General features: G+C 39.2%; 1 long non-coding RNA gene across 2 annotated transcripts in view; it reads left to right on the top strand.

Annotated features, from left to right (window-relative positions):
- The window catches only part of LOC105465355 (uncharacterized), a 72,600-nt gene extending 47,467 nt beyond the window's left edge, over positions 1-25,133 (top strand). Inside the window, exons 2-5 of one of the 2 annotated variants that reach the window (XR_977504.3) lie at positions 16,016-16,163; positions 21,472-21,533; positions 23,975-24,018; positions 24,801-25,133. This is a non-coding gene — a long non-coding RNA (uncharacterized lncRNA). The remainder of the gene's footprint in view (positions 1-16,015; positions 16,164-21,471; positions 21,534-23,974; positions 24,019-24,800) is intronic. The other variant, XR_011611952.1, reaches the window with a different exon arrangement.
- The last annotated feature ends 302 nt before the right edge of the window (positions 25,134-25,435 follow it).

Genomic DNA, 25,435 nt, shown 5'->3' with positions numbered 1-25,435 from the left:
CAAAGAAGTGTAGGATGACCAGATGCTTACTTTCTCCCAGGAAACCCTTATCACTCTTTTGGTACATTTTGCAGTAAGCTACAGTAGGTAGTGTGAATGCAATTTCCTAGTGTCCAACCTAATGAGGAGATACTTAGAATAGAGTACTGAAAGGCCCAGGCTCTGAACTGAACAATCCTCATCCATAAATTGTTCTCTTTGTTCTTGAGAACTCTGTACTCTACTCTAATGCACCCTGGGAAGGGGTACCTGGGGAAGAACTTCCAGCCTTGCTGCCTGGATTCATGTTTCTTCTAATGCAACTTTATTCAGGGCTTTTTATGCATGCCTGGTGTCATAGTAAATTGCCATCTGAACACCCTTGTGAATTTGATTTAAATTTTAAAATATTTATACCTCAATGTTTTTTTACATTGTGCATAGATATTTCCAGCATTGCTCCTTAAATCACAATTATTTTTTCAATAATAATCATTATTATTTTAAAGTAAGGCAGTAGGTTAGCCTAAGAGATTTACTTCCAGGAATTGCTGGTTTCTGAAGAAAACTATTTGTCCAACCACCCAAACATGGCCTCCAGGTCTTGCTTTAGTAGCTTATATATTCCTTCACTCTCTAGGCTCTTTTCTGTTGAAGGAGGTGTGAGTCTGGCTCTTAGATATGTGGAGCAATGCAAGGCTGAGTTTTCCACTTTTTCCTAACTGCAGATCTTTCAACTAAAGTCCTTGGGTTGATATATGCTTAGCCTTGGGTTGATATATTACTTCACGTTTTATAACTTGAGACTTATAATCTATGTGAAAGGCAACCAAGGATTTTTTCTTTATTTTATAAGCCTCACTTTCCATAGGAACAATGGACCTATTCCAGGGAGGGAAACAGACCACAGGGGTGTGTGTGTGTGTGTGTGTGTGTGTGTGTGTGTAAAATCAATTCTATGCTCTACTATAAAAAAGGTGTAAGAGATGGGGAGGAGCAAACAGAGGCTACAAATAGACAGAGTTAGTTTTAATTTATATCTGAGAATGGCAGAGACTCTAAAAACTGAAAATGTTTATATCCATAGTATACTCTAAGAAACTATTTTCCAGGGAGGCCACTTTACCCTCACATAATGACTTCTCTCTAGAAATCGATTTTACTGAAATTAACTCCTCCCCAGCCCATATCTTAGCTTTACCAAACATAGCTATATGGAAGTCTACAAATGAAATTTAAAAATTTCAAAAAGCAGAAATTATAAAGTTAATATTATCATTTAAAATACATCAACATTTAAAATAGGCCGGGCGCGGTGGCTCAAGCCTGTAATCCCAGCACTTTGGGAGGCCGAGACGGGCGGATCACGAGGTCAGGAGATCGAGACCATCCTGGCTAACACGGTGAAACCCCGTCTCTGCTAAAAAATACAAAAAACTAGCCGGGCGCGGTGGCGGGCGCCTGTAAGTCCCAACTACTTGGGAGGCTGAGGCAGGAGAATGGCGTGAACCCGGGAGGCGGAGCTTGCAGTGAGCTGAGATCCGGCCACTGCACTCCAGCCTGGGCGGCAGAGCCAGACTCTGTCTCAAAAAAAAAAAAAAAAAAAAAAAAAAAAAACATTTAAAATAAGGGAGAGCTCTGCCAATTAACCTAAAGCAAACAAACCAAAGCATAAAATCTTCTGAATATCATATGATTTAAGGAGACAGTAAAATGACAGTCATGAATTGCTTAATATTGAAGGGGTATAGAGCCCTATATATAAAAGCCTATGGGAATACAGCCTCCATCTGATCAGGAGTAGAGAATACTGGGGCCATGATTGCTCTCACCCCAGGTTACTTGTAGGGCAGAGGTTCTATACTTAGTGAGACAAGAGGAGAAGACCAGGGGTGACTGAACCACCCAATATCCAGAGTAGTGTTTCGGAGAGTTTTACCCCAGAGAAGGTGCAGCCCCAAAGAATGAGAGGTTTCAAAGCTCTCTCCCAGAGGAAGTGATTCAAGCCTAAGGGCATTCTAAAAAATGATAGCTCCACTTGTTAAAGAAAAACAAGCTAAGGCATAGACCAGCTGGCTCACCACAGAGAAAAACAGAAAAGAGGGCCTACTTGTGAGCCTACTTGTGGTCAGAGAAATACCTCAAAGACTGGCCTCAAACATTATCCCTTCTCAAATTTTATGAAATCTTATCATAATGCTTAGGGAATTGTCAGAAACAATAGAGTAATCAACAGGTGTTTAGTGGAGCTTAACAGGCAGGATGTACCACCAAATGAAGCTACAGCTTAATAGAGATATCAGGAAAAAGATAGTCAAAGAGACCCTGTCAAAACCCTCTTATTTCACAGTGACTGTGTGCTCTCGGAGGAACAACACAAAATACTTCACATTTTTGAGACAGAGACTTGACTAAATTAGCCTACCTAAGTCACAAAACAAAATAAAAAAGAACAACAAAAACAAGCCTTGGAGGGGGAACAGAAAATCAGTATATAGAGTTAACGTATTTTACCTAAAATGTCTTGTTTTCAACAATTATATGAATATGTGACCTATATATGGGAAGAAAACAACAACAAAGCAAGAGGCAATGGAAACAGCCTGTGAAGGGGACCAGTAGTCAGATGTAACAGACAAAAGCTTCAAAGTAGCCATTATAAATATGTTAAAAGTACTGGAAGAGTACTTAAAGAAGTAGTAGAAGGTGTGAAGACAATGAATGTCTCAAAAAAAAAATAGAGAATATCAATAAAGAGATAAGAACTATAAAAACAAAAATTAAAATTATGCAGTTAAAAGGTATAATAACGAAAATGAAAAATTTATTAGAGTGGCTCAACAGTATTTGAGCTGGCAGAAGAATCAGAGAATTTAAGATAGACCCATCCAAAGAACAGAGAAAATAGAATGAAGAAAAATGAACAGAGCCTCAGAGAAATGTGAGACAACAATATGCACAGCAGCATATATTTAGTGGGAGTATCTCAAGAAAGGACAAAAGGGAAAGGGGCAGAAAAGTTAGCTGATGAAATAATGGATGAAAATTTCTCAAATTTGCTGAAAAACATTAATATACACATCCAAGAAGCTCAAAAACTTCAAGTAAGAGAAACACAAAGATATTCATACTAAGACATCTTACAGTACAAAATGCTGAAAACCAAAGACAAAAAAAAAAAGGTGAAAGTAGCAGGAGAGGCTGGGCACAGTGGCTCACACTTGTAATCCCAGAATTTGGGGAAACTGGGGTGGGAGGATCACTTGAGGAGAGGAGTTTGAGACCAGCCTGGGGAAACATAGCAACATCTCATCTCCACAAAAATAAAAGCAAACAAACAAAAAAACAAAAAATTAGCTGGGTGTGGTGGCATGCACCTATAGTCCCAGCTGTTTGGAAGGCTGAGGTGGGAGAATTGCTTGAGCCTAGTTCAAGGCTGCAGTGAGCTATGATCTCACCAACACTCTAGCCTGAATGACAGAGTGAGATGCCGTCTCAAAATAACACAAGATAAAACAAAACAAAAAACAAACAAACAAAAAAACCTTGTCATGTACAAGAGAGCTCCAATAAGATTAACAGCTTATTTATCATCAGAACAATGAAGGCCAGAGGAAGTAGGATAACATATTCAAAGGGAAGAAAGGAAAAAAAACAAGTGTGAATCAATAATTCTATACCTAGCAAAGTTATCTTTCAAAATTAAAGACATAATAAAGTTATTTCAGATGAACAAAAACTGAGATAATTTGTTGCTAGCAGATCCACATTACAAGAAATACTAAAGAAAAATTTAAGTCTAAGCACAGATGTAAATTTGTTTTTTTTTTTTTTATTATACTTTATGTTCTAGGGTACATGTGCACAATGTGCAGGTTTGTTACATATGTATACATGTGCCATGTTGGTGTGCTGCACCCATTAACTTGTCATTTACATTAGGTATATCTCCTAATGCTATCCCTCCCCAGTTCCCACACCCCACAACAGGCCCCGGTGTGTGATGTTCCCCTTCCTGTGTCCAAGTGTTCTCATTGTTCAATTCCCACCTATGAGTGAGAACATATGGTGTTTGGTTTTCTGTTCTTGTGATAGTTTGCTGAGAATGATGGTTTCCAGCTGCATCCATGTCCCTACAAAGGACATGAACTCATCCTTTTTTATGGCTGCATAGTATTCCATAGTGTATATGTGCCACATTTTCTTTGTCCAGTCTATCATTGATGGACATTTGGGTTATATATTTTTTTGAGACTGAGTCTCATTCTATATGCAGTAATGGGATGGCTGGGTCAAGTGGTATTTCTAGTTCTAGATCCTTGAAGAATCGCCACACTGACAGACATAAATTTGAATCTACATTTTAAAAAAGCAAACACTGATAGTTGTAACTATGTAGTTATAAAAGTCAGTATAATACATATTTCTTTGTTTTTCTTTTGACTAATTTAGAAAATAATTGCATAAAACAATATGAATATAATTGTATTGTTGAGCCACAGCATCTAGAAATGTAATATATTTGACAATAATAACAGAAAGGGGTGAGTAGGAACACTGGATTAAGATAATGACTCCAATACAAATGCATACAAACAAATTTAAAAAGTGAGAAATGGGAAGTAATATTTTAAAGACATAATAAAGAAGGAGAAAATGCAAATATAACAAACTATAGATAAATATTTGCTCTCCTTTTTTTCCTCAGCTTCTTCAAGACATAAATTCATAAAAAGTAATGATTACAGCAATGCATTGTTGGGCTTGTAACATAGATAGATTTTGTATATATAACAACAATAGCGCCAAAAAATGATGAGGAAATATAGCTATAGAAGAGTGATATTTTTCTATCTCACCAAAATTAAGTTGGTGTAAGTCTGAAGTAGATTCTGGTAAGCTGAAATGTGTATGATAAGCTCTGGAGCAACCATTATAAAAATGACTAAGAAATAGTAAAAAAAAAAAATTTAAGAAATTAAAACATTCCACCACAATATCCATTTAATAAAAAAGGATTCAATAAAGGAGAAATGGAAGAACAAAAAAGATGTAGGTCATGTAGATAACAAAAAGTAAAATGGCAGATATAAATCTAATGATATCAATAATACTAAATGTGAAAAAATTAAACAATACAGTATATATACAGAGATCTCAGACCGGATAAATAAACATAATTCAACTATCTGCTATTTACAGGAGAAACACTTTATATTCAAATATACAAATGGATTGAAAGCAAAAAGATGGTAAAATATATACCATGTAAACAGTAACTATAAGAAAACTGGAGTGGCTATACTAATATCAAAGAGAAATCAACATTTCAACAGTAATAGTTACAGACCTCACTACTCCATTTTCAGTAACTGATAGAACAACTAAAGAAAAGATCAACAAAGCCGGGTGCAGTGGCTCACACCTGTAATCCCAGCACTTTGGGAGGCTGAGGCAGGTGGATCACCTGAGGTTAGGAGTTCAAGACCAGCCTGACCAACATGGTGAACCCTGTCTCTACTAAAAATACAAAAATTAGCTGGCTGTGGTAGTGTGTGCCTGTAATTCCAGCTACTTTGGTGGGCTGAGGAAGGAAAATCACTGAAACCTGGAAGGCAGAGGTTGCAGTGAGCCGAGATCACGCCATTGCACCACTGAGTGAGATGGAGTCTCACTCAGCCTAGGTGACTGAGTGAGACTCCATCTCAAAAAAAAAAAAAAAAAAAGAAAAGATCAACAAGAAAATGAATGCAATGGTTTAACGTGTGCCCTCCAAATTTCAGATGTAAATACTTAATGGCCAATGTGATGTTATTAAGAGGTGGGGCCTTTAAGAAGTGATTAGGTTATGAGAGATCCTTTACTTGTGAATGAAATTAAGGGCCTCATGGAAGAGGCTTCACACAGCCTTCAGCCCTCTTGCAATTTCCATTTCCCACCATGTGACGATAGAGTGTTTTACCCCTTTGAAGGATGAAGCATTCAAGGCACCATCTTGAAAGCACAGACCAGACAACAAACCTGCTACTACCTTAATCTTGATCTTAGACTTTCAGTCTCAAGAGCTGTGAGAAATAAATTCCCATTCTTTATAAATTACCCAGTTTCAGGTACGTTGTTATAGCAGCACAAAAAGACTAAGACAGAGGACTTATAAAACATTATAAACCAACTATACTTGACATTTATTGAACACTCCACCCAACAAAAGCAGAATACACATTTTTGTTTAAAAAAAGATATCCTGAAACATTCTCCAACAGAACTGTTATACATTTCTTTTTTTCTATCCCTGAAAGGTTTTTCCTGCATGCTCTGCTTAGTCCCAGCAAGAAAAGAAGATAGTTGGTGCCACTTAGGGTTGGATTTAGATCCTGAGCCAAACAGTATTGACTGTGTGAGTTGCACAAATGACAACCTCTCATCTTCTATCTCTGCGTGGACAAAGTGGGGTTAATCACACATGCAAACATTGAACATAATGCATATAAAGTTTTTAGCAAAACACTTGACACATAGTAGATATCCAATAAAAAATGGCAGTATATCGCATGTTTTTTTGTACTCCTTATGGTATCAGTTAGAATGAGTATTTTTGTCAGGAATGTTGCCTTTTCTCTACTTCCTGAAGGGCAGGAAACTTTTCCAGCTCTTGGGCTTGTGATATTTCATTTATTTCTGACTGAGATACAGGGGGATCCTCTGAGAACTGTGCTCCAGGCAGTACCGCCAGGGTCCTTCTCTGCCCTCTGCATGAGACAAGCATTCCCTGCAGCATGTCCCTTTTGCCGGTCTTAGCCAGAGGCCCAGAAGTTGCAGTCCTTGTTTGGCCCAAGAACACCAGGTGGTAGCTGTGGCCCGTCCTCTGCTGCCCACTACCCAGACACAGCCAGCTTTGGGCCACTGAGGAGAACAGCAGGGCAGCTGCTTCCAGTGCAGCTGGGCCAGCTCCTTGTCTGTCTCTCCACCTGTCCTTCCTCCCTGCCTGTATCACATCCCAGCTCCAAATAGAAACACTGATCATCCCGAGTCAGAAAACACACCTGTCCACAGGGTAGGTTTTTTTGGGGGTACCCTAGAAATTATCCCTCCGTGATTATGGGGTGGGAGAATGTGCATATTTAAAAACATTGCTCTTTTAAACTGGTTTCCCCTCTACAAACTAATTGTACAAACTGCTGCTTCTATCATGGTATATGTTCATAAAAATTTGTTTGAGGAGTTCACACCTGGGCAGTAAATTATTTGATTTTACTCTCTCTGTAGCTAGAGGTATCCAGAAATTTGAGGGTAATCTGGCAAGAGAGTAAGAAGAAGCCCCTCACGCAGAAAAGATTAATAATTAGAATGACAGAAAATGGAGAGAATTCTGTTGATTAACCATTAATTGCTTCAGGACCTATTAGAAAACATGTTTGCACATAGATCCTGTCTGGATACATTGAAACGAGTTTGGTGTTTCCTTTCTGTGCCTTGAAATTAACCTAAGCAAAGTAAGAGAATGGAATCCTTTGAAAAATGTTATAAAATACATTGTTTATTCTGTTACTGTTTTTATATTGTTTTTCTCTCAGTAGATTGTGAGCTATTCAAGGTCAGAAACTACCCTTCATCTGTGTCCTCTGATAGTCATTCATGCAAATGTAGAGCCTCATTTTTTCCTGGGCTATTAGGAAGTTTTAATGAAAGCAGTTTGCTTTGCTAAAAGCTAAACTGAAAACCGTTTTTTTTTTTTTTTAATGGATGTGATGATGATATGCAGGCCTTCCTGATTTATTGAATCTGATCTAGCGAAACTGATGGTGAAAGCCCTCAGAGCTATTATTCTAAACCTCACGTCTCCATGTTCAAGGCTCAGGAGGGAGCTGGGGCAGGTGTAAGCAGGACTGGAAAAGAGAAGGCTTGAGCAGTTCCTCTGCCGTCCAATGCCCAAGGCTACTTTCAATATTTCATCATGACACGCTCTCCTACAGAGCTCAGACAAAGTCTTGGTATTCTTCCTGAGGGGATGCTCCAGGCAGCCGCTGCCTGATGATGGGAAATAGCAGTTGAGATGAAGTCCTTCTGCTAACTTTGGTGCATTGAGCCACAGATGTCCTCTAAATCTCCCTTGTTACTAACTTCTTAATATCCGTGTACATTTCTGAGATTGACTCCTTTTGCCTTAAAAAGTGGGGAAGTCACCAAATTGGAGCAGTCAGCAGGTTCTATTTAATATGCATTTACCTTAGTGTTACTACTGATTTAAGTGAAAATTGTTCAGTTATTTTACTTTGCATCAGTTGAGCTCAATACTCCTGACTCTTGAAGTAGACACAATTTATTTTTTCTTCTAATCAGGACATGCACTCAAAAATATTCTAGACTTGCCTATCTCTAGGAAATACTGCTTCTTTACTTGAAAAAACCCTGTTCCTTTTCCCCAACTATCTATGTAGATAATCACTGATTTATGATGGTTTGACTTAATGATTTTTCGACTTATGATGGTCTAACAGTGATATACATTCAGTAGAGATTGTACTTCGAGTACTCAAACATTCTTTTTTTTATTCACTTTCAGTACAGTATTTAATAAATTACATTATATATTCAGTGCTTTATTAGAAAAGGGGCATTATATTAGATGATTTTGCCAAACTACAGGCTAATGTCAGTGTTCTGAGCACTTTTAATACAGGCTAAGCTAAGTTATGATGTTTGGTATGTTAGGTGTATTAACTACATTTTGGCTTAGGATATTTTCAACTTCTGACAGTGTATTGGGATGTAATTCCATTATAAGCTGAGGAGCTACATGTTCTACACAGCCTTGAAGGTACAGGTCCCACTCTCCTTCATCGATTCCTCTCATTATCACAGCTCTTGTGGTTCCCAGTCCCTTCTGAAGGAAACCTATAGGACTATGCTCAGTTGACTTCTTTGAGAAAAAAAAAGAAAACTGTAGTTTTTTGCAAATTTTAATTATTTATTTATTTATTATACTTTAAGTTCTAGGGTACATGTGCACAATGTGCAGGTTTGTTACATATGTATACATGTGCCATGTTGGTGTGCTGCACCCATTAACTTGTCATTTACATTAGGTATATCTCCTAATGCTATCCCTCCCCCCTCTCCCCTCCCCACAATATGCCCCAGTGTGTGATGTTCCCCTTCCTGTGTCCAAGTGATCTCATTGTTCAGTTCCCACCTAGGAGTGAGAACATGCGGTGTTTGGTTTTCTGTTCTTGTGATAGTTTGCTGAGAATGATGGTTTCCAGTTGCATCCATGTCCCTACAAAGGACACGAACTCATCCTTTTTTATGGCTGCATAGTATTCCATGGTGTATATGTGCCACATTTTCTTAATCAAGTCTGTCATTGATGGACATTTGGGTTCATTCCAAGTCTTTGCTATTGTGAATAGTGCCGCAATAAACATACGTGTGCATGTGTCTTTATAGCAGCATAATTTATAATCCTTTGGGTATATCCACAGTAATGGGATGGCTGGGTCAAATGGTATTTCTAGTTCTAGATCCTTGAGGAATCACCACACTGTTTTCCACAGTGGTTGAACTATTTTACAGTCCCACCAACAGTGTAAAAGTGTTCCTATTTCTCCACATCTTCTCCAGCACCTGTTGTTTCCTGACTTTTTAATGATCGCCATTCTAACTGGTATGAGATGCTATCTAATTGTGGTTTTGATTTGCATTTCTCTGATGGCAAGTGATGATGAGCATTTTTTCATGTGTCTGTTGGCTGCATAAATGTCTTCTTTTAAGAAGTGTCTGTTCATATCCTTTGCCCACTTTTTAATGGGGTTGTTTGTTTTTTTCTTGTAAATTTGTTTGAGTTCTTTGTAGGTTCTGGATATTAGCTCTTTGTCAGATGGGTAGATTGCAAAAATTTTCTCACATTCTGTAAGTTGCCTGTTCACTCTGATGGTAGTTCTTTTGCTGTGCAGAAGCTCTTTAGTTTAATGAGATCCCATTTGTCAATTTTGGCTTTTGTTGCCGTTGCTTTTGGTGTTTTAGACATGAAGTCCTTGCCCATGCCTATGTCCTGAATGGTATTACCTAGGTTTTCTTCTAGGGTTTTTATGGTTTTAGGTCTCCTTACTCCTTATATGAAAACTGCAGTTTTTTAAATCCGTATCCCCAGTCATGCTGGGGATGGTACTTGGCGTGCAGTGGGCTCCTAAGAAATTCCTATGGAGTGACTGAACATGTATAGATATTTACATTTTATTATGTTACTTTCACATACATTTCCCTGTTATATTCTCAAAATGTCCTTGTAAGGCAAGTATTTTTCCAGAAGAGGACTCAAAGTGATAGCATAACTGTCCTGAAGATGCACAGCAAATAAGAGACAGAGCTTATTCTTCTAACCCTAAACTATCATCCCCTCCTACTCCCCACCCATATCATAGTGCTTCTTGATTATGAGCTGTTATGTATCATTTGCTGCAATATTCTGAGTTCACCTTGTCTATATAAGTATATCATAAACTCCTCAAGGGTAAGGTAAATAGCTTGCTTTTCTGCTTTCTGTACCCCTTCTCTCATTATTGTAATAGGTTGGCAATTCCAAAAGCATGTATTCTGTGTTGTCTGATCATTGGCTATCACAAATCACTGTGAGATTAATTTTTTTTAGCCCCGCTTTGCCAAAAAACTGATTTGTCTAATGAAGTCATTAAAAAAGCATGAAATATATTCAAATGACTCTGGAATTTCATGCTGTGATGGCAATATTTGAGTTGCCTGAGCACGTATTAAAAACCATTAAAGAAGCCGGTGTGCTTATTAAAGCTTACAAAAAAGTTTTCTTTAGTCATTGTAATGGAAAAGACTTCAGTATCCACTTGTCTGCCAAGAATCACAGATGATCTAGTGGGACAGAATCTTATAATAAATCCTGGCACTTGGAGACAGGTCCTGGTTCCATGAAAGTTTCTTGTCTCCTTTTCTGAATAGGAATTTTCCCAGCAAAGAAACAATGGTTGGGTAAATCTGGTATGTCCCCTTTAACTCATCCCCACTCGCTAATACATGTATATTCCTAAAGTTAATGGGGCCTTCTGAAATTACACGATCTGAAATTATATTGCCATTTAGCAGGAGCTGAAGGCAAAAACCATCCAATGGTTAGGTCTTATAAAACCTTCCATTCAGCCAAAACAGTACTACCTATAATGATATATCTTTTGATTTAACTTTTTCTTCTTTGGAGAGAGCTAAATAAGCTTATTCAAATCTATAATCAATTTATTTGAAAGCAATTCAGGGAGGTGACCTCCTGGGCTCAACCTTCTCACCTCAGCCTCCCAAGTAACTGAGACTACAGGATTGCCACCATGCCCAGCTAATTTTTGTTTTTATAGAGACAGTCTCTTTGTGTTGCTCAGGCTGGTCTCTTACTCCTGAGCTCAAACGATCCTCTCACCTTGGTTCTGGGATTACAGGCACGAACCACCATTCTCGGCCACACAGGGTTTTAAGGTAAATTCTTCAAGAGATTAAACTACAGGTCTATGTTTAGGGGAGGGAGAGATTACAACCAGCTTAGACAATCAGACATTGTGGGAAATCAGGCTTTGTGAAGAAAGTAGAATTCGGAATGAATCTTAAATGTGGAACTGAATTTCGAATGGTAAGAAAGAGTACACCATGAATGAGGGAATATTGAAAATCCAGTTTACCAAAATCTCTGGGTATGAGCAGAGAAATAGTAAGAAATAAAATTGGAAACCCAGATAAAGTTATGGCCAATGAGTTAAAAACTCTTTATGTAAGCTGTGGAATCTTCTACTGGAAGGTTTTTAACCAAGGTATTTCCAGCTGTTAGGAGTCTGGGTGAGATCGTAGAAGCTGCTCAAAGAGGGCAATCAGTGCCTCAATAAACTGGTGATATGACCATATCGACTTTAAATACCAAAAGACAGCTTTCATGTCCAGCAAGCAGTCGACTTTTGATTCTGTGCTGAGTACTTTTTGTTGGCTCCTAAAACCCAACTCTTCCCCTCTCTAATCTGCTTTGGGCCCCAGGAACTGGCGTGGCCTGTAGTCAACGGGTTTGCTTCTCTTTGGTTTCTATTCTGGCCAGTGGGAGGTGCTGGCTGGAGCTCTGTGTCAGCAACCTAGCCTTTATTCCTCAGTCACTTCCCCTGAGCCATGGCTGGCACAGGTGCTGGCGGTCACCGGGTTCCTTCAGATATAGGACTTATGGGATTCTGGTCACCTCTCCCTCTTTGCCCCTTCAGGTCTAGGGGTGTATCCTTGGAGATGCTTCACCTGCCTTCTTTTTCCCTTAGCTCTGTCCTTCTTTAAACTCTCCTTGGTCCGTGTTATGAATGTGCTGTCTGTTTTCTGAGGGGAACTTTATTAGTTTTTCATGTATTTTGGTTTCAACAGTGACTAAGTTGTGGTCGTTTTCCAGTTGTCCTCAAAATGGTAAACTAGAACTGCAGATAGGACTTCAGTGCAGAGGAATTCAGGTTGCAGACAGGTCTAACCAATGCAGAGGGAGGTGGGGCCTCAGTCCCTGTAGCCTTCAAGCTGGGCTTCTATTAACACATAATTATTTTTTCTTAGAGAGGAATCATTTGCAACTGGGTAACAAAGTTTTGTGTGTATAGTTCGCTAATATTAACCTGTAAAAACAGCTTTGTTGGCAGAAATCTTGGTTGTAATAAAGTTTATTATATATAACCCATTTTCACCAATTTACCACAAAGTTGAGTCTGCCCTGGAAAAGTCAAGTTGGACTTGGAGATGTATAGTGCACATACCATGCACATACCATTCCCTTACACTGGGAAATTCAGGGCAGACTGGCTAGGACAAACAGGAACCCTCAGGACAGGTTCATGTGGAATTTATAGAGGAGTCTGTTTTCATTGTCACCTCTAATTTTTCAAACCTAGAGAAACACTTTTCCTTTATGTATTATTTAACTTATATCTTCCTACCTGCATGGGCTGAGTAGAACATTTCCACTTGAGATTTAAATTTATTTTGTCTTTCTGCTTTCTCCTCTTTCTCTAAGTCTTGCTCTTTAAGTTCCAGCTAAAAGCTCTTTTCTCTTTAAGGTGGAGCTGAATTTTCACCTCTTTTCTTAACCTTCTTTTCTATGTCTGAGGATAAGAAATGTGTGTCGTTTGAGGCCTCCCATCACTTTAAAGGGAAAAGACCCTCAGCTGTTACTTCTAGACTGGTGAAATGATACCAAAGCAATTTCTTAGCTAGAAATATTTTGTGGATGAGAATTTATTATGCATTGCACAATTTAATAAAAAAAAATTACAAGTAAAATCTTTTAAATAAGAACTGGAAATATTTCTGTTTCGATTTTGGTATGTCATTTCCTAGCTAACTCTTGCTCATCCTTCAGAACTCATCTTGAGAGCAAGCCTGGCCTTTCTGGGCATCACGCCCACCCCCAGCTGAACCCAGTTTTGATACTCCTTCTCAGCATCCTTAGACTTCCTTGGTCACAAGCCTTTCACATTGTGAATTGCCCTTGATTAGCTCCCATTTCTCTCCCTTTGTATTGTGAATCCTTTGAAGGCAGGGACCATCATGTTCTAACCTTGCATGTTCAATGCCGAACATGGCCTGACACACATTGTTAAAAGCAGGAATGAAAATGGAAATCATCATATTTGCTTCTCTATTTCAGGATTTGAGCTTCAGTGCACACAGGAATAGCTGGGGGAGTTCACAAAGCAAAATGCAGATTTCTGTATTTTTTCCTTTTGTGTTCACTGTCCCAGGAGATTTAGACTCATCAAGACTGGGGTCATGCCCAAGAATGTAAATATTTGAAAATATACACTATGCATTGTGACAGAGGTAAAGGGTGAGAGTCGTTTACCTAACTTCCCCTGGAAGCAGGAAGGATAGCGATGAATTTTGCTTCTGAATTCATAGAAAACTACAGTGAACTTGAGACTTCAGGGCTTTGCCTCACTCTGGTTATGAGTCAGTATCTGGGGATCTAGAGAAACTTTTACCCGTCTCAATTTGAAAGCAATCATTCTATGAAGACTTGAGGGCAAGTTGGTTGAATGGTTTTGTGTTCAAACACGTTGAAAAAAACTACGGTAAAAATTTTAAAATTTGTGTAAAAATTTAAATTTCTTAAAAGATTACACAGGATATCAAAAGTTTTCAGGTTGAAATCCTCCATTTTTCTGGGCAAAGATTAAATCACCTACATAACTGGTTGCTTTTAATAAATTCTTGCCTGTGTAAATAATTTGCTTCTGGAAGTACCCTGTACCCCTGCATTATCAATTTTTTCACCTTCTGTTGGATCATTTCCAACAGCAAAGATACTAAAATATCTTGCATCCCTTTTAAAAAAGTTATAGTGTCCACCTTGCTCTCCAGCTAATACCCTATTTTTCTGCTTCCATTTATAGCTAAACTGTGATAGAAATTTGAACAGTATCTCAGTGTTCATGCCCTGGGAGTCAGGACTGATAGGGACAGGTTTAGTGTTAGAGCCATGCATAAAAAGCCTGGATTCTGGAACAATCTCAAAGAGGGGATGTGAGTATGATTTACATAAGATAGCAGAGCAGCAGTTCAAAATTACAGATTGGACATACACAGTGGCCTGAAGTGAGAAAAGGAGAATGGCCTTGCAGAGCAAAGAGGAGATGGGAGGCAAGGAGATGACACAGTAACCCTGAATTTTTTTCTAACAGCTTGCCTATGTAGAGAAGGAAAGAGATAAAGTCATACTTAGAGGGCCTGGGAGGTCAATTTGAAAAATATAGGGCATTATTTAGCTTGGATAAAGTTTGGACAATTGGGCCTTTTGGAGGAAAAGAATGAAGTTACTTAATTAAAGTTAGCTGATCTGACTGTGTGAACTACTTTCTAGTCTTTCAATCATCAGATTGATTTTCTGATTCTACTATCTAGGAGTTGGAGGTGACATCGCATACATCACAGAGAGTTTCTTTTCTTTTGTTACCAGAATCACATATAGTACCACTAAGTATCCTGACAGTGTCAAGTTCAAATGGATCACTGTATAAGGTATTGAATCAGCTGGCCAAGTATCATGGTTGATTAAGGGGCATTAAAAATAGGTAACCACTACATTTTTATTTTATCCAATGTGTTCTCCTAGTATTGTGAGCATAGTACAAGAAATCTTACCATGAGAGCTGATCTAATAATCAAGAATGCTGATCTTAGCATATTGAATAATTGCTTTATCTTAGATTTGGAAGTCCCTTTAGTCTAATTTGTGATCTAATTTAGAAATCTATTATGTCATCACCATATAGCCTCAGTTTGTGCTTACCTACGGGGCACTTACTCATTCCTAATCTATTTTCTTCTATGAGGGGAACTAATTGTCATCTGAGTTAACCAGAACAGCTTGCTGTCACTTAACAAAGGTAAAGGCTCTCAGAGAATAGGTATCAAGGAAATGGGTATGAGAATAAAAAATGATTTCTAGAATGCTGCCCAGGGAGAATCTACTTAAGTGAAGCATAAGAGGAAAAGCGGAGGATAAAGGGTTTGACTTTATTGGTTAGAGTATCATTGAAGGAATACAAAAAACACGTTGTGGGTTTTTCTTTCATCATTTTCCTCAGCTCTGGCTGTGAGTAAAAGAGTCCCGTGGTTCCATGCCTAACAGAATGCTTGGCACATAGTTGACACTCAAGAAACATTTCTTGACTAATAAATATCACTTAACAATGTGTCTGCTATTTAAAAACGTATGCTTTAGAGTAAAAAAGCCCTGGGTTTAATTGCTGGCTTTGCCATTAACTCACTGTTCCTCCTACCCCACTAACTCTCACGATCTTTTTTGTGAAATGGATTTATTGATCGTATGCATCTCATCGAGTCTATGCAAATATATACAAATACACATATGCACACCCATAGGCATCTCTATCTCCATTTCATTCTCTATCTCTCTAAAGAAAGATAAAACTATGCTTAAGGAGTACTTACATGACAGGAACTATTCTAAATATTTCCCATAAATTAACTAATTTAATCTTCACAACAGATCTACGTGCAAGATAATTTCACACATGAAGAAACAGGCACAGAGAGTTAAAGTAACTTGCTCAGCTAATGAGTGGCAAGCTGGAATTTGAAGTCAAGCAGATTAGTTCTTGAGTCCTTACTGTCAACTACTGTATCACCTTTCCAAGGTAATGCATATAAAAATGTATAATATTTGGCTAGCACAATTTTCCGTTTTTTCTACTGTTACTATTATTTTCACCTCAAGTTAAATTCTTGTTATGGTTTATGAGATCCCCAGAAAATTGAAAGAAACAAGACATCCTAAATTGAAAGGCTGGGTAGACAGATCCCCATCTCAGAGGACACAAACAGTGGCATGTTTTGGCAGTAACCACTGCTTCTCCAGCATAGCTTTGAGTTTTATCAAATGTGATTATGTAGCACACTCCTTAGGGAGAAGCCAGTTTTCTTGGGTGCTCAGTACAGAATCCAGGGTGCATGTACTTGACAGTTTACTTCCAAAGTGATTATCACACTTGTGTTAATCTATCAGTAGAAATGACCACCAACGATTCACAGAGACCGAACAATGCAGTGCAAGATCAATATCATATTTCACTTTGGCGGCAGTGGATGTCTGGGATAGCTGAGTAGGATGAGAGCGAAATGAGCTATTGGATTATTGAGCGAGTCTCCTCTGGAGTCATCCCGGGATTCATCAGATATTAACTAGGAGCTGAATTTTTTGTTGGCCATAGATCTAGAATGAGATAAAAAGTCTTTTATTTGATAGCTGATAAAGTATAACTTATGGAGCATGATGTAATTAATGAGAAGTTTTCTTGTTTATAAAGAAAAGAAAAACTTCTATATTGTGGTAGTAATTGATTATATGTTTATAATTCCCTCCGAGTTTCCAAACTTTTAAAAATGTACTATATTTCTCCTCTAGCATGTGTATTCTTACTCATTATTCTTCTCAGTGCTTTTGGAGAAAAAAAATAGTTTGCCTAGATAATTTCTCTTCCCCTTTTGTTCCTAGCATTAGATTACAAAGGTTAGTTATTTAACAAGTATTTGTATTTTGCTTTCTCTGTGCCAGGCTGTATGGTAGGCAGAGTTGACATGAGGCACATTCCCTATCATTAAAGAACTTGCAGTGAAACAAAAACAACTGGGTATGCTGGAGCCAATTCTACTGTCTAGAATGACTGATGCTTCAGAAGGAAGTGGGAGCCAGGTGCGGTGGCTCACTTTATGAAGCCGAGGTGGGCGGATCACCTGAGGTCAGGAGTTCCAGACCAGCCTGGCCAACATGGAGAAACTCCGTCTCTACTAAAAATATAAAAAATTAGCCTAGTGTGGTGGCATGAACCTGTAGTCTCAGCTACTTGGGAGGCTGAGGCATGAGAATCGCTTGAACCAAGGAGGCAGAGGTTGTGGTTAGCCGAAATTGTGTCACTGCACTCCAGCCTGGGTGACAGAGCACGACTCTTAAAAGGGGAAAGAGTGTGAGAGGTGAAATGGCTAAAATTTAAAAATCCTAAGTATATTAGGGTTCTCTAGAGGGACAGAATTAATAGGACAGATGTATATATGAAGGGGAGTTTAACTAAGCAGTATTGGCTCACATTATCACAAGGTAAAGTCCCACAATAGACCATCTGCAAGTGAAGGAGCAAGGAAACCAGTCCGAGTCCCAAAACCTCAAAAGTAAGGAAGCCAACAGTGCAGCCTTCAGTCTGTGGTCGAAAGTCCAAGAGCCCCTAGCAAATCACTGTTGTAAGTTCAAGAGTCTAAAAGTTGAAGAACTTGGAGTCTGATGTTTGTGGGCAGGATGTACCCAGCATGGGAGAAAGACAAAGGCCGGAAGACTCAGCAAGTCAAGTCCTTCCAACTTCTACCTGCTTTTATTTTAGCCACACTGGCTGCTGATTAGATGGTGCCCATCCAGATTGAGGGTGGGTCTGTCTCTTCCAGCCCACTGAGTCAAATGTGAATCTCTTTTGGCAACACCCTCACAAACACACCCAGGAACAATACTTTGCATCTTTCAATTCAATCAATTGACACTCAGTATTAAGCATCACAGTAAGGAAGATGTGCAGAAGAGGCACTAGCACGTAAGGAATCTGGCCCCTGTGTTTGTGTGTGTGTGTGTGTGCATGTGTGTATGTGGTATAGGGGATGGATCTGAGAGGTTATTTTATTCCATCAAAACACCTGAGAACTGACTCAGGAGCAAATGTTGGGAGACGCAGATAATTCTGTATCAGTCAGGATAGGCTACGTCACACGGTGATGACAAACAACTCTCAGATCCTAGTGATTTATTACAGCAAAGGGCTTTTTCTTGCTCATGCTAGCTGTCCATTTTGGGTCAGCTAAGGCTTCTACTTCAACATTTCCTGACTTTTGGATCCATGCTGACAGAGCAGCCACCATCTTAAATGCTGCCAGTTGTTACATCAGAGGGAAAAGAGAATGAGTTTCTTGCACTGGCTGTTAAATGGTCACAGTTTATTGGCCAGAACTAGTAATGCTGCTTTGAAGAGCCAGAGGTGGGCTGGAAGTATAATACTACCATGTGCTATAAAGATAGAGAGCTGGATATATTTGGTCAACAGCATCAATGGCAAACTCAATTTTCTGCAGAATATGGAAGAAGGAAGTCAGATGCTAGTGAAAAAGAGTTCAGGTTCTTTTCCCAGGGCCAAGAAACAGCAGTAAAGGCTGGCAAAATGAGCACAAGAGGAAGCAACATGAGGACAACCAGATTCTAATCCCAAATCAGCAGCCTGACCAGGGACAGACCCCTGAGTCACAGTTTTCTTCCCGTGGCCAATTTTATAGGACTGTTCTGAGACGTAAATTATATCAAAATTTCACACATAAGAAGAGTAAGGTAAGCCAGGTGCAGTGATTCACGGCTATAATCCCAGCATTTTGGGAGGCTGAGGCCAACGAATCACTTGAGGTCAGGAGTTCAAGACCAGTCCGGCCAACATGGCAAAATCCCATCTCTACTGAAAATACAAAAATTAGGTGGGCATGGTGGCACACACCTATAATTCCAGATATTCAAGAGGCTGAGGCTGGGTGCTGTGACTCAGGCCCAGCACTTCGGGAAGTTGAGATGGGTGGATCACCTGAGGTCAGGAGTTTGAGACCAGCCTGAGCAACATGGCAAAACCCTGTGTCTACTAAAAATACAAAAAATTAGCTGGGTGTGGTGGTGTATGCCTGTAATCCCAGCTACTCAGGAGGCTGAGGCAGGATAATCACTTGAACCAGGGAGGTGGAGGTTTCAGTGAGCTGAGATCGTGCCATTGCACTCCAGCCTGGGTGAAAGAGTGAAACCTTGTCTTAAAAAAAAAAAAAAAAAAAAAAAAAAAAAAAAAAAAAAGAAAAAGAAAAGAAAAGAAAAGAAAAAAAGATGCGGAGGCAGAAGAATCCCTTGAGCCTAGGAGGCGGAGATTGCAATGAGCAGTAGAGTGAGACTCTGTCTGAAGAAGAGTAAGGTAATATGGTGAAGAGCACATAGAGTTTTCCTATTCTTCTCCTTTTCTCTGCTGTAATGTCTTCTGTTGTACCCAAGATCGTGTATTCTCTCCAAGGTAAAGGAATGAAAACTGCTTGAGTGTTTATCTCAGGAAGTGGGCAGGCCTGCATCTGCAGAGAGAAGGAAGTTTGCAGCTGAAGGAGACATCAGTGGCAGTGGTTCTCATTCAGGGAACCCTCTAACCTGCCAAAAGTGTTTGAGTTTATGAAGGAGGCATTTTGGATATTTGCAGTGATTAGGGTGCACGACTGACATTTGGTGAGTATTAGATAAGGGTGCTGATTGTCCTGAACTGAGCAGGACAGTCCTGCACAAAAAAGAATTGTACTACCCCAAATACCAATAGTTGAGAAAAATGGGTAAGGGAAGAAGCAGTTGTCCACCACAGAATATAAAAGCTCTGTAATTTAGGATGGCTTTGATCTCCACAGAGACTTGCCACAAAATTGCCAGACTCATAAGAATGTGATTTTAGCTTTCCTTTTCCACTTAGCTGGCATTGCAAACAGTGATTCCTCAATTCAATACATGGTGAGCGAATGCCCCAATTACTATGCTCCTGGCTCTTGCCCAGCTCTTGCATGACAGTATTCCTTAAGATAGCTAGAGGCTTAAAAGAGAGATTTAGGTAAATTCACAGATGGTATTCTTAGCAAGTTAAAAAGGGTAGATAGGAACATCTAGTAAATGTAAAACTTTTCAAGTCAACATCAAGAGCAGCTACTAACACCTTGAGCCCTGTTAGAAACAAGACTCTTTCCTGTAGGCACAGAGCCTGGTCCTGGGTCTGGGTCCTAGGTCTGCTTGTCTATGCCGTGCCTTCTCTCCCAACTCTACTGCGCTTCAATATCAGGCTCAATTATGCTTCAGTAAGGAAACTGTGATGGAGAACTGAGCAAACCGCAATCTCTCTGTCTTTTAAAATCCTGCCTCGTTTATCACCTGAAACATTCATCTGAACTGTCTGCTTCTTCTAAGAGATCTTAAACAAAAGATGAGATTTGTATTGGGAAAATTTATTCTGCAAGTGGAATGAAGGGTGGCAGTTAGAGATAAGAACTTGAAAATTCCAGATATAGTCAGTTGTGCTATCACGCTTGTTTTGAAAACAAATTTGTTTCAACACGATTGAAATATTAGGAGGTGATCTGAGCACAATGTGATTTTGCATTTTCTTATGCATGGTTTTGTCCACAGGGAATGCTGGGTAAATGCAGAAATTGCATTCTGTTGTATTGGGCTATGGAAGAATACACAAAATGGGCATGTGCATATCTACCAGCTCTGTCAGCTCACTATGTGTATTATCAGCTGTATCCCTCCACACCTGGCCTTTCCACATTGTCTGATTTCAACTAACCCTCCTTCCTCCATTTCCCAGTAACTTACAAGCTGCAGCCTTCCTAAATTCCCATACATAGGCAAACTTCAGGTTTTTTTTCAAGATAAGGAGTCACATTTTTTGCAATATTTACTAGCCATTTAACTTGTGCACAACTATCTTTTTTATTTGGTTCCTATCTTTTGTTTACATGTCACTGACAACATTTTTAAATGTTGTGCTCCCATTTTCTTCTTAAACCCTGTAATTTTTCTTGTACAACTTTGCATAGCATGGTGATGTTTAGGAATACTATATTACATTATAACAGAACTGACTGTAGTTTTACAATGCAAGTTTTGGGATGTTAGGTTAATATTGCTGTGAGGGGGAGAAAGTGGGACACAACTTTTATCCCACTAATTATCCCCAAGCCCCAGATTGCATAATATATAGTAAAGGTCTTTATCAAAAGGGGACAATATATAGATGCTCTGGGGGAAAATACTATGCATCTGTACATTAAATATACATTAAATGATTAAGAAATTACCCTCTTAGGTCTAGTCTTATCTTCATGAATTTTTTTTTTCTTCTTTTCATGTGTCAGAGAAGAGAGGTGACCCTTCTTCAACTCTATAGGCATGCCACAAATTCCTCTGTGGACCCATGGTGAGTTCTTGATCACTCTTCTTAATTTATGTCTTCAAGACATGAAATTGAGTTATTTCTTTACATATTTTTAACAAAGTCCAGAACAGGTACTTAATAACAGCATGAAGACAATAAATAATAATCACCCTCTTTAGTTTTGAAATTACATCTGAAATCCATCTTTTGCCTTGAATAGTAAGACAGTGCAACTTTTGGGAAAGGTTTTGTTTCATATATTAGATAAAATTGTGTCTCTTTAGAGAATAATAGAAAAGTCTAAGAGTTAGAGGACAGGGTTTATTTCGAGGCACAAGGAGTCTTTTTTTCTAGCTCTAGCTTTCTGTCTACTCTATCTGCTCTTGGCTTCTCCATTTTCTGTCTTGAGCATCTATCATTTAGTCAGGCTGCATCTTATCCTTACAGACTGGTCGAAAACCCTGAATATGGCACAGATTCTGTCAGGGAGTTTATAATTTCTGGATGACTATTGCAAAATGAAAAAGCCTTCAAGATTCAAAGGAGTAAATTTCTAATGATAAAAATCCAGACATTGTGGCAGATGTTTCTGAGTTTTGTCTAAGGATTGAAGGCTAATTAAAATGAGAGTTGCTCTTAGAGAAAGATTTATATCTACAAAAACCTAACACGCATACAAAATGGGTCAATGGTATTCATAGATTAAAGAGAGCAAGTGGGGACCATTAAGTGCAAGCTTTTGGAACTCTGTTTGGAGACCTCCTTGGTGGGGTGGCACTCAGAGGAGCGGAAAGGCCAAAAGCCAGGTTTTAACTTAGATCTATATGCATTTATATGAGCTTTCTTTTAATAAAGGGTTAAGTGCTTTAAAAGTGTTTGCAAACCAGTGGCTTAGCCCCATGTTTGTGGGGCTCCCAAAAACTCAGTGCTTTTTTCCATCAATAGTCCCTTGGGAAAGAAGTTCCTTAAAATCAGCGGACTGAGCTGCCTGGCATGCTAGTGACTCAGAGTAGAGTTTAGTCCTGGCGAGTAGGAGAAGGAAGAAAGCAACTAATGTCTATTGATTACTCATAATAGGCAAGACAGTGGGCTGTGAACATTTTCCATTTTATTGTTTCAGTAACACAAGAAGGTGGCTGTTATTATCCTCATTTTGTAGTTGAGAGGACTGAAGATCAGAGGTGAAGTCCCACATCCCAGGCCATAGGATTCAGCAGTTACAAAGCTTATATGGAGTATAGGCCTTTTGTCTTTAAAAAAACCCCAATTATTTCAACTTTTCATCACATTTTGAAAGGAGAAGCTTTGGGATAAAAGAAACAAGACATGTGACGCAGTGTCTGCTGCCAGAAATCTCACTTGAGGCAGAGACTAAGAACCACTTAAAATTACTGTCCACCTGGGTAGGTAATGATTCCTTATTTGAAAGGTCACTTGGATTTTCCAGCCATAGTTGACAGTTTGTTTCACTGTGAGTATTGCCTCCGGTTTTCATGCTCCAAATGGGATGGCATTTCTACTTACCACTAGCATACATGGTGTTGTTTTCTTTCCTTGTGCAATAATGGATTCACAATTTAAAGGTGAATCTGCCTTTGGCTCACTCATTTCCAATCACAGCACTTGAGGCTTTTCCTGGTTCTTCATTCCTGGGAAACAAGGTGCTCTAGGAGGGATGGAGGAAGCAGATGTTAAGCTTCAAAAAAAGGAGCTGAATTCTGCTTCATGGTCTCTGCAGTTACTTCCATTTTCTTTCTCTCTCTCCTGATTTCTGTCTTCTGCTGTTCTTACAGCATCCACCTTAGGGCCTGTATCACTGAAGCTTCAACTTCAGGGGCATAAACAAAAATCCCTTTTCATCTACAGATAAAACATTTTGTGGTTTAGAAGAATTTCCATAACATGGCCAAGAAGAAAATGGTCATGTGACTAAAATGTACGATTGCATGTGTGTATAGAAATAGCGTGTCACAGAGAATGGCACCCTGAACCCACATTTGGAAGGAGAAAGATGGTTTTACACACACCGTCTCCATTTCTTTTTTCATATTAGACCAGGAACATTCCTATGAATTCTTAGTACAACTGTGAGACTTTGATGGGTTTTGTTTGGGGATCTGAGACATTTGAATTGTAGACAGATTAAAGTGATTGAAGAGAAAATTACTACATGATAGTAGAACTAAAATTTAGAGTCCAGTTTTCTTCTTTCTGACCACAGCAATGAGATTCCTTTTAGCATTTAGTCCTAATTCCTGGTCAGAGGGAAAAAGAAGCCTTTTGTATGAGATTTTTCACTGACTAGACTCTCTGATAATCAGGTCCATAACACATTGTCCATGTTGCCTACCTGGTAAGGGCCTTTATGATGGAATACATTCCTTTTTATCTTATCAACTTTTTATAGCTTCTGGGTTGTTTGAAGATAATGTCCTTTATTTGCTCCCATTTGCTCAGAAAATTGTTTTCTGTGGTTCCTCTAGATTGGATGTGGGGCTACCAGGCCATGGGGAGCACACACATGGATGTAAGTGATTTATTAGATGTTGAGGGTGACATAATACATCTAGGGACTTTGAACAGGGCTCCCTGGCATGTGCTATTTATTGCAAGCTCATAAGAATTTACAAGATGCAAGCAGAGTGCCCACAGAGAGAAACATCAAAAGCATTCTCCTTTTGCCTCCTTTGAGAACAGTGCTAATTCTTTCTTTTGGATCCCGGGTGATACTGTTGACAACAGGTAGCTGAACTAAGATGGGGCTGAAAAGAGGCAGTCATATGGAAGGAAGTGTAATCCATCATGCTTTTGAGCAATGTCAGTACCATCGTTTTTCCCATTCTCAATGTGTGTCAAGAGCATCATGAGGTCAATTAAGTAAATCCTAAGATTTCTAGGACAGATTGGCTTCAGAGTGGCCACGGCTCCTTGTCAGGAGAAAAGCCCTGGAGCAGTAACACCAAACATTATTGTACAGAAAGCAGCCTTAGGTGAAACTCAAGGCCATCAGGGTCTCAGTACATAGAGATTTCCCTGTTCACGAGTCATCGATTCATTCAACAAACATTTATGAATGCCTATTTTGTACCAGGCACACTAGGAAGAAAAGTGATCTGGAGGTGTTCCTTACTTATCCAAGTATCATTTGTATATAGTCTTTAGGAACTTGAGTAGCTGCCAGATGAAACAAAAATCTGGAAAATAATAAATCTGAGATTAGATATTTTGGAGGCCATGGATAAAAAGATCAACTGTGTTGTCACATATTCCTGCTGTAGACTGAATATTTATGTCTCCCCAAATTCTTAGGTTGAAATCCTAAGCCACAGTGTGATGGTATTTGGAGGTGAGCCTTTAGGCGGCCATTTGCTCATGAATTGGATTAGCAGCTTCATGCAAAGAATCTCAGAAAACTTTCTTTCTTTCTGCCATTTGAGGACACAGTGAGAAAATAGCCATCTATGAACAAGGAAGCAGGCCCTTGCCCAACACTGAATCTGCTGGTGCTTTGACCTTGGACTTCTCATCCTCTAGAACTGCAAGAAGTAAATTTCTGTTGTCTATAAGCCACACAGTGCGTGGTATTTTTATTATAGCTGCCTGAGAAACAAAAACAAAAACAAGACACTTCCATACCACAGACCATAAACTGTAGAAAAGCAGAAGCATGAAGAGACTCCCTGGTTTCTTCCTGCCTCATCTCGCTGGGCTCTTGATGCTGTGGGCTCCCATGGGATAGAGGGGCTTTTAGGCAGCTGAGATGCATAGGGTACTGTCCCATTTTCCAGAGTTAAAGAAAGAAAGTGACACTCATTCTCAAGTTTATCCAACTTTAAAGGGAAAGGGGAAAAATAAAGGGGCGGAGGAGAGAAAGTATGAGCACAATTAGAGAAATCTGTGTCAGCAACCCTGTCAGATTTCCCAAGGACTGCAGAACAGGAATC

The sequence above is a fragment of the Macaca nemestrina genome, chromosome 13, assembly GCF_043159975.1.
Source record: "Macaca nemestrina isolate mMacNem1 chromosome 13, mMacNem.hap1, whole genome shotgun sequence".
Lineage (NCBI taxonomy): Eukaryota > Metazoa > Chordata > Mammalia > Primates > Cercopithecidae > Macaca > Macaca nemestrina.
This window is presented reverse-complemented; position numbering and strand designations above follow the sequence as displayed.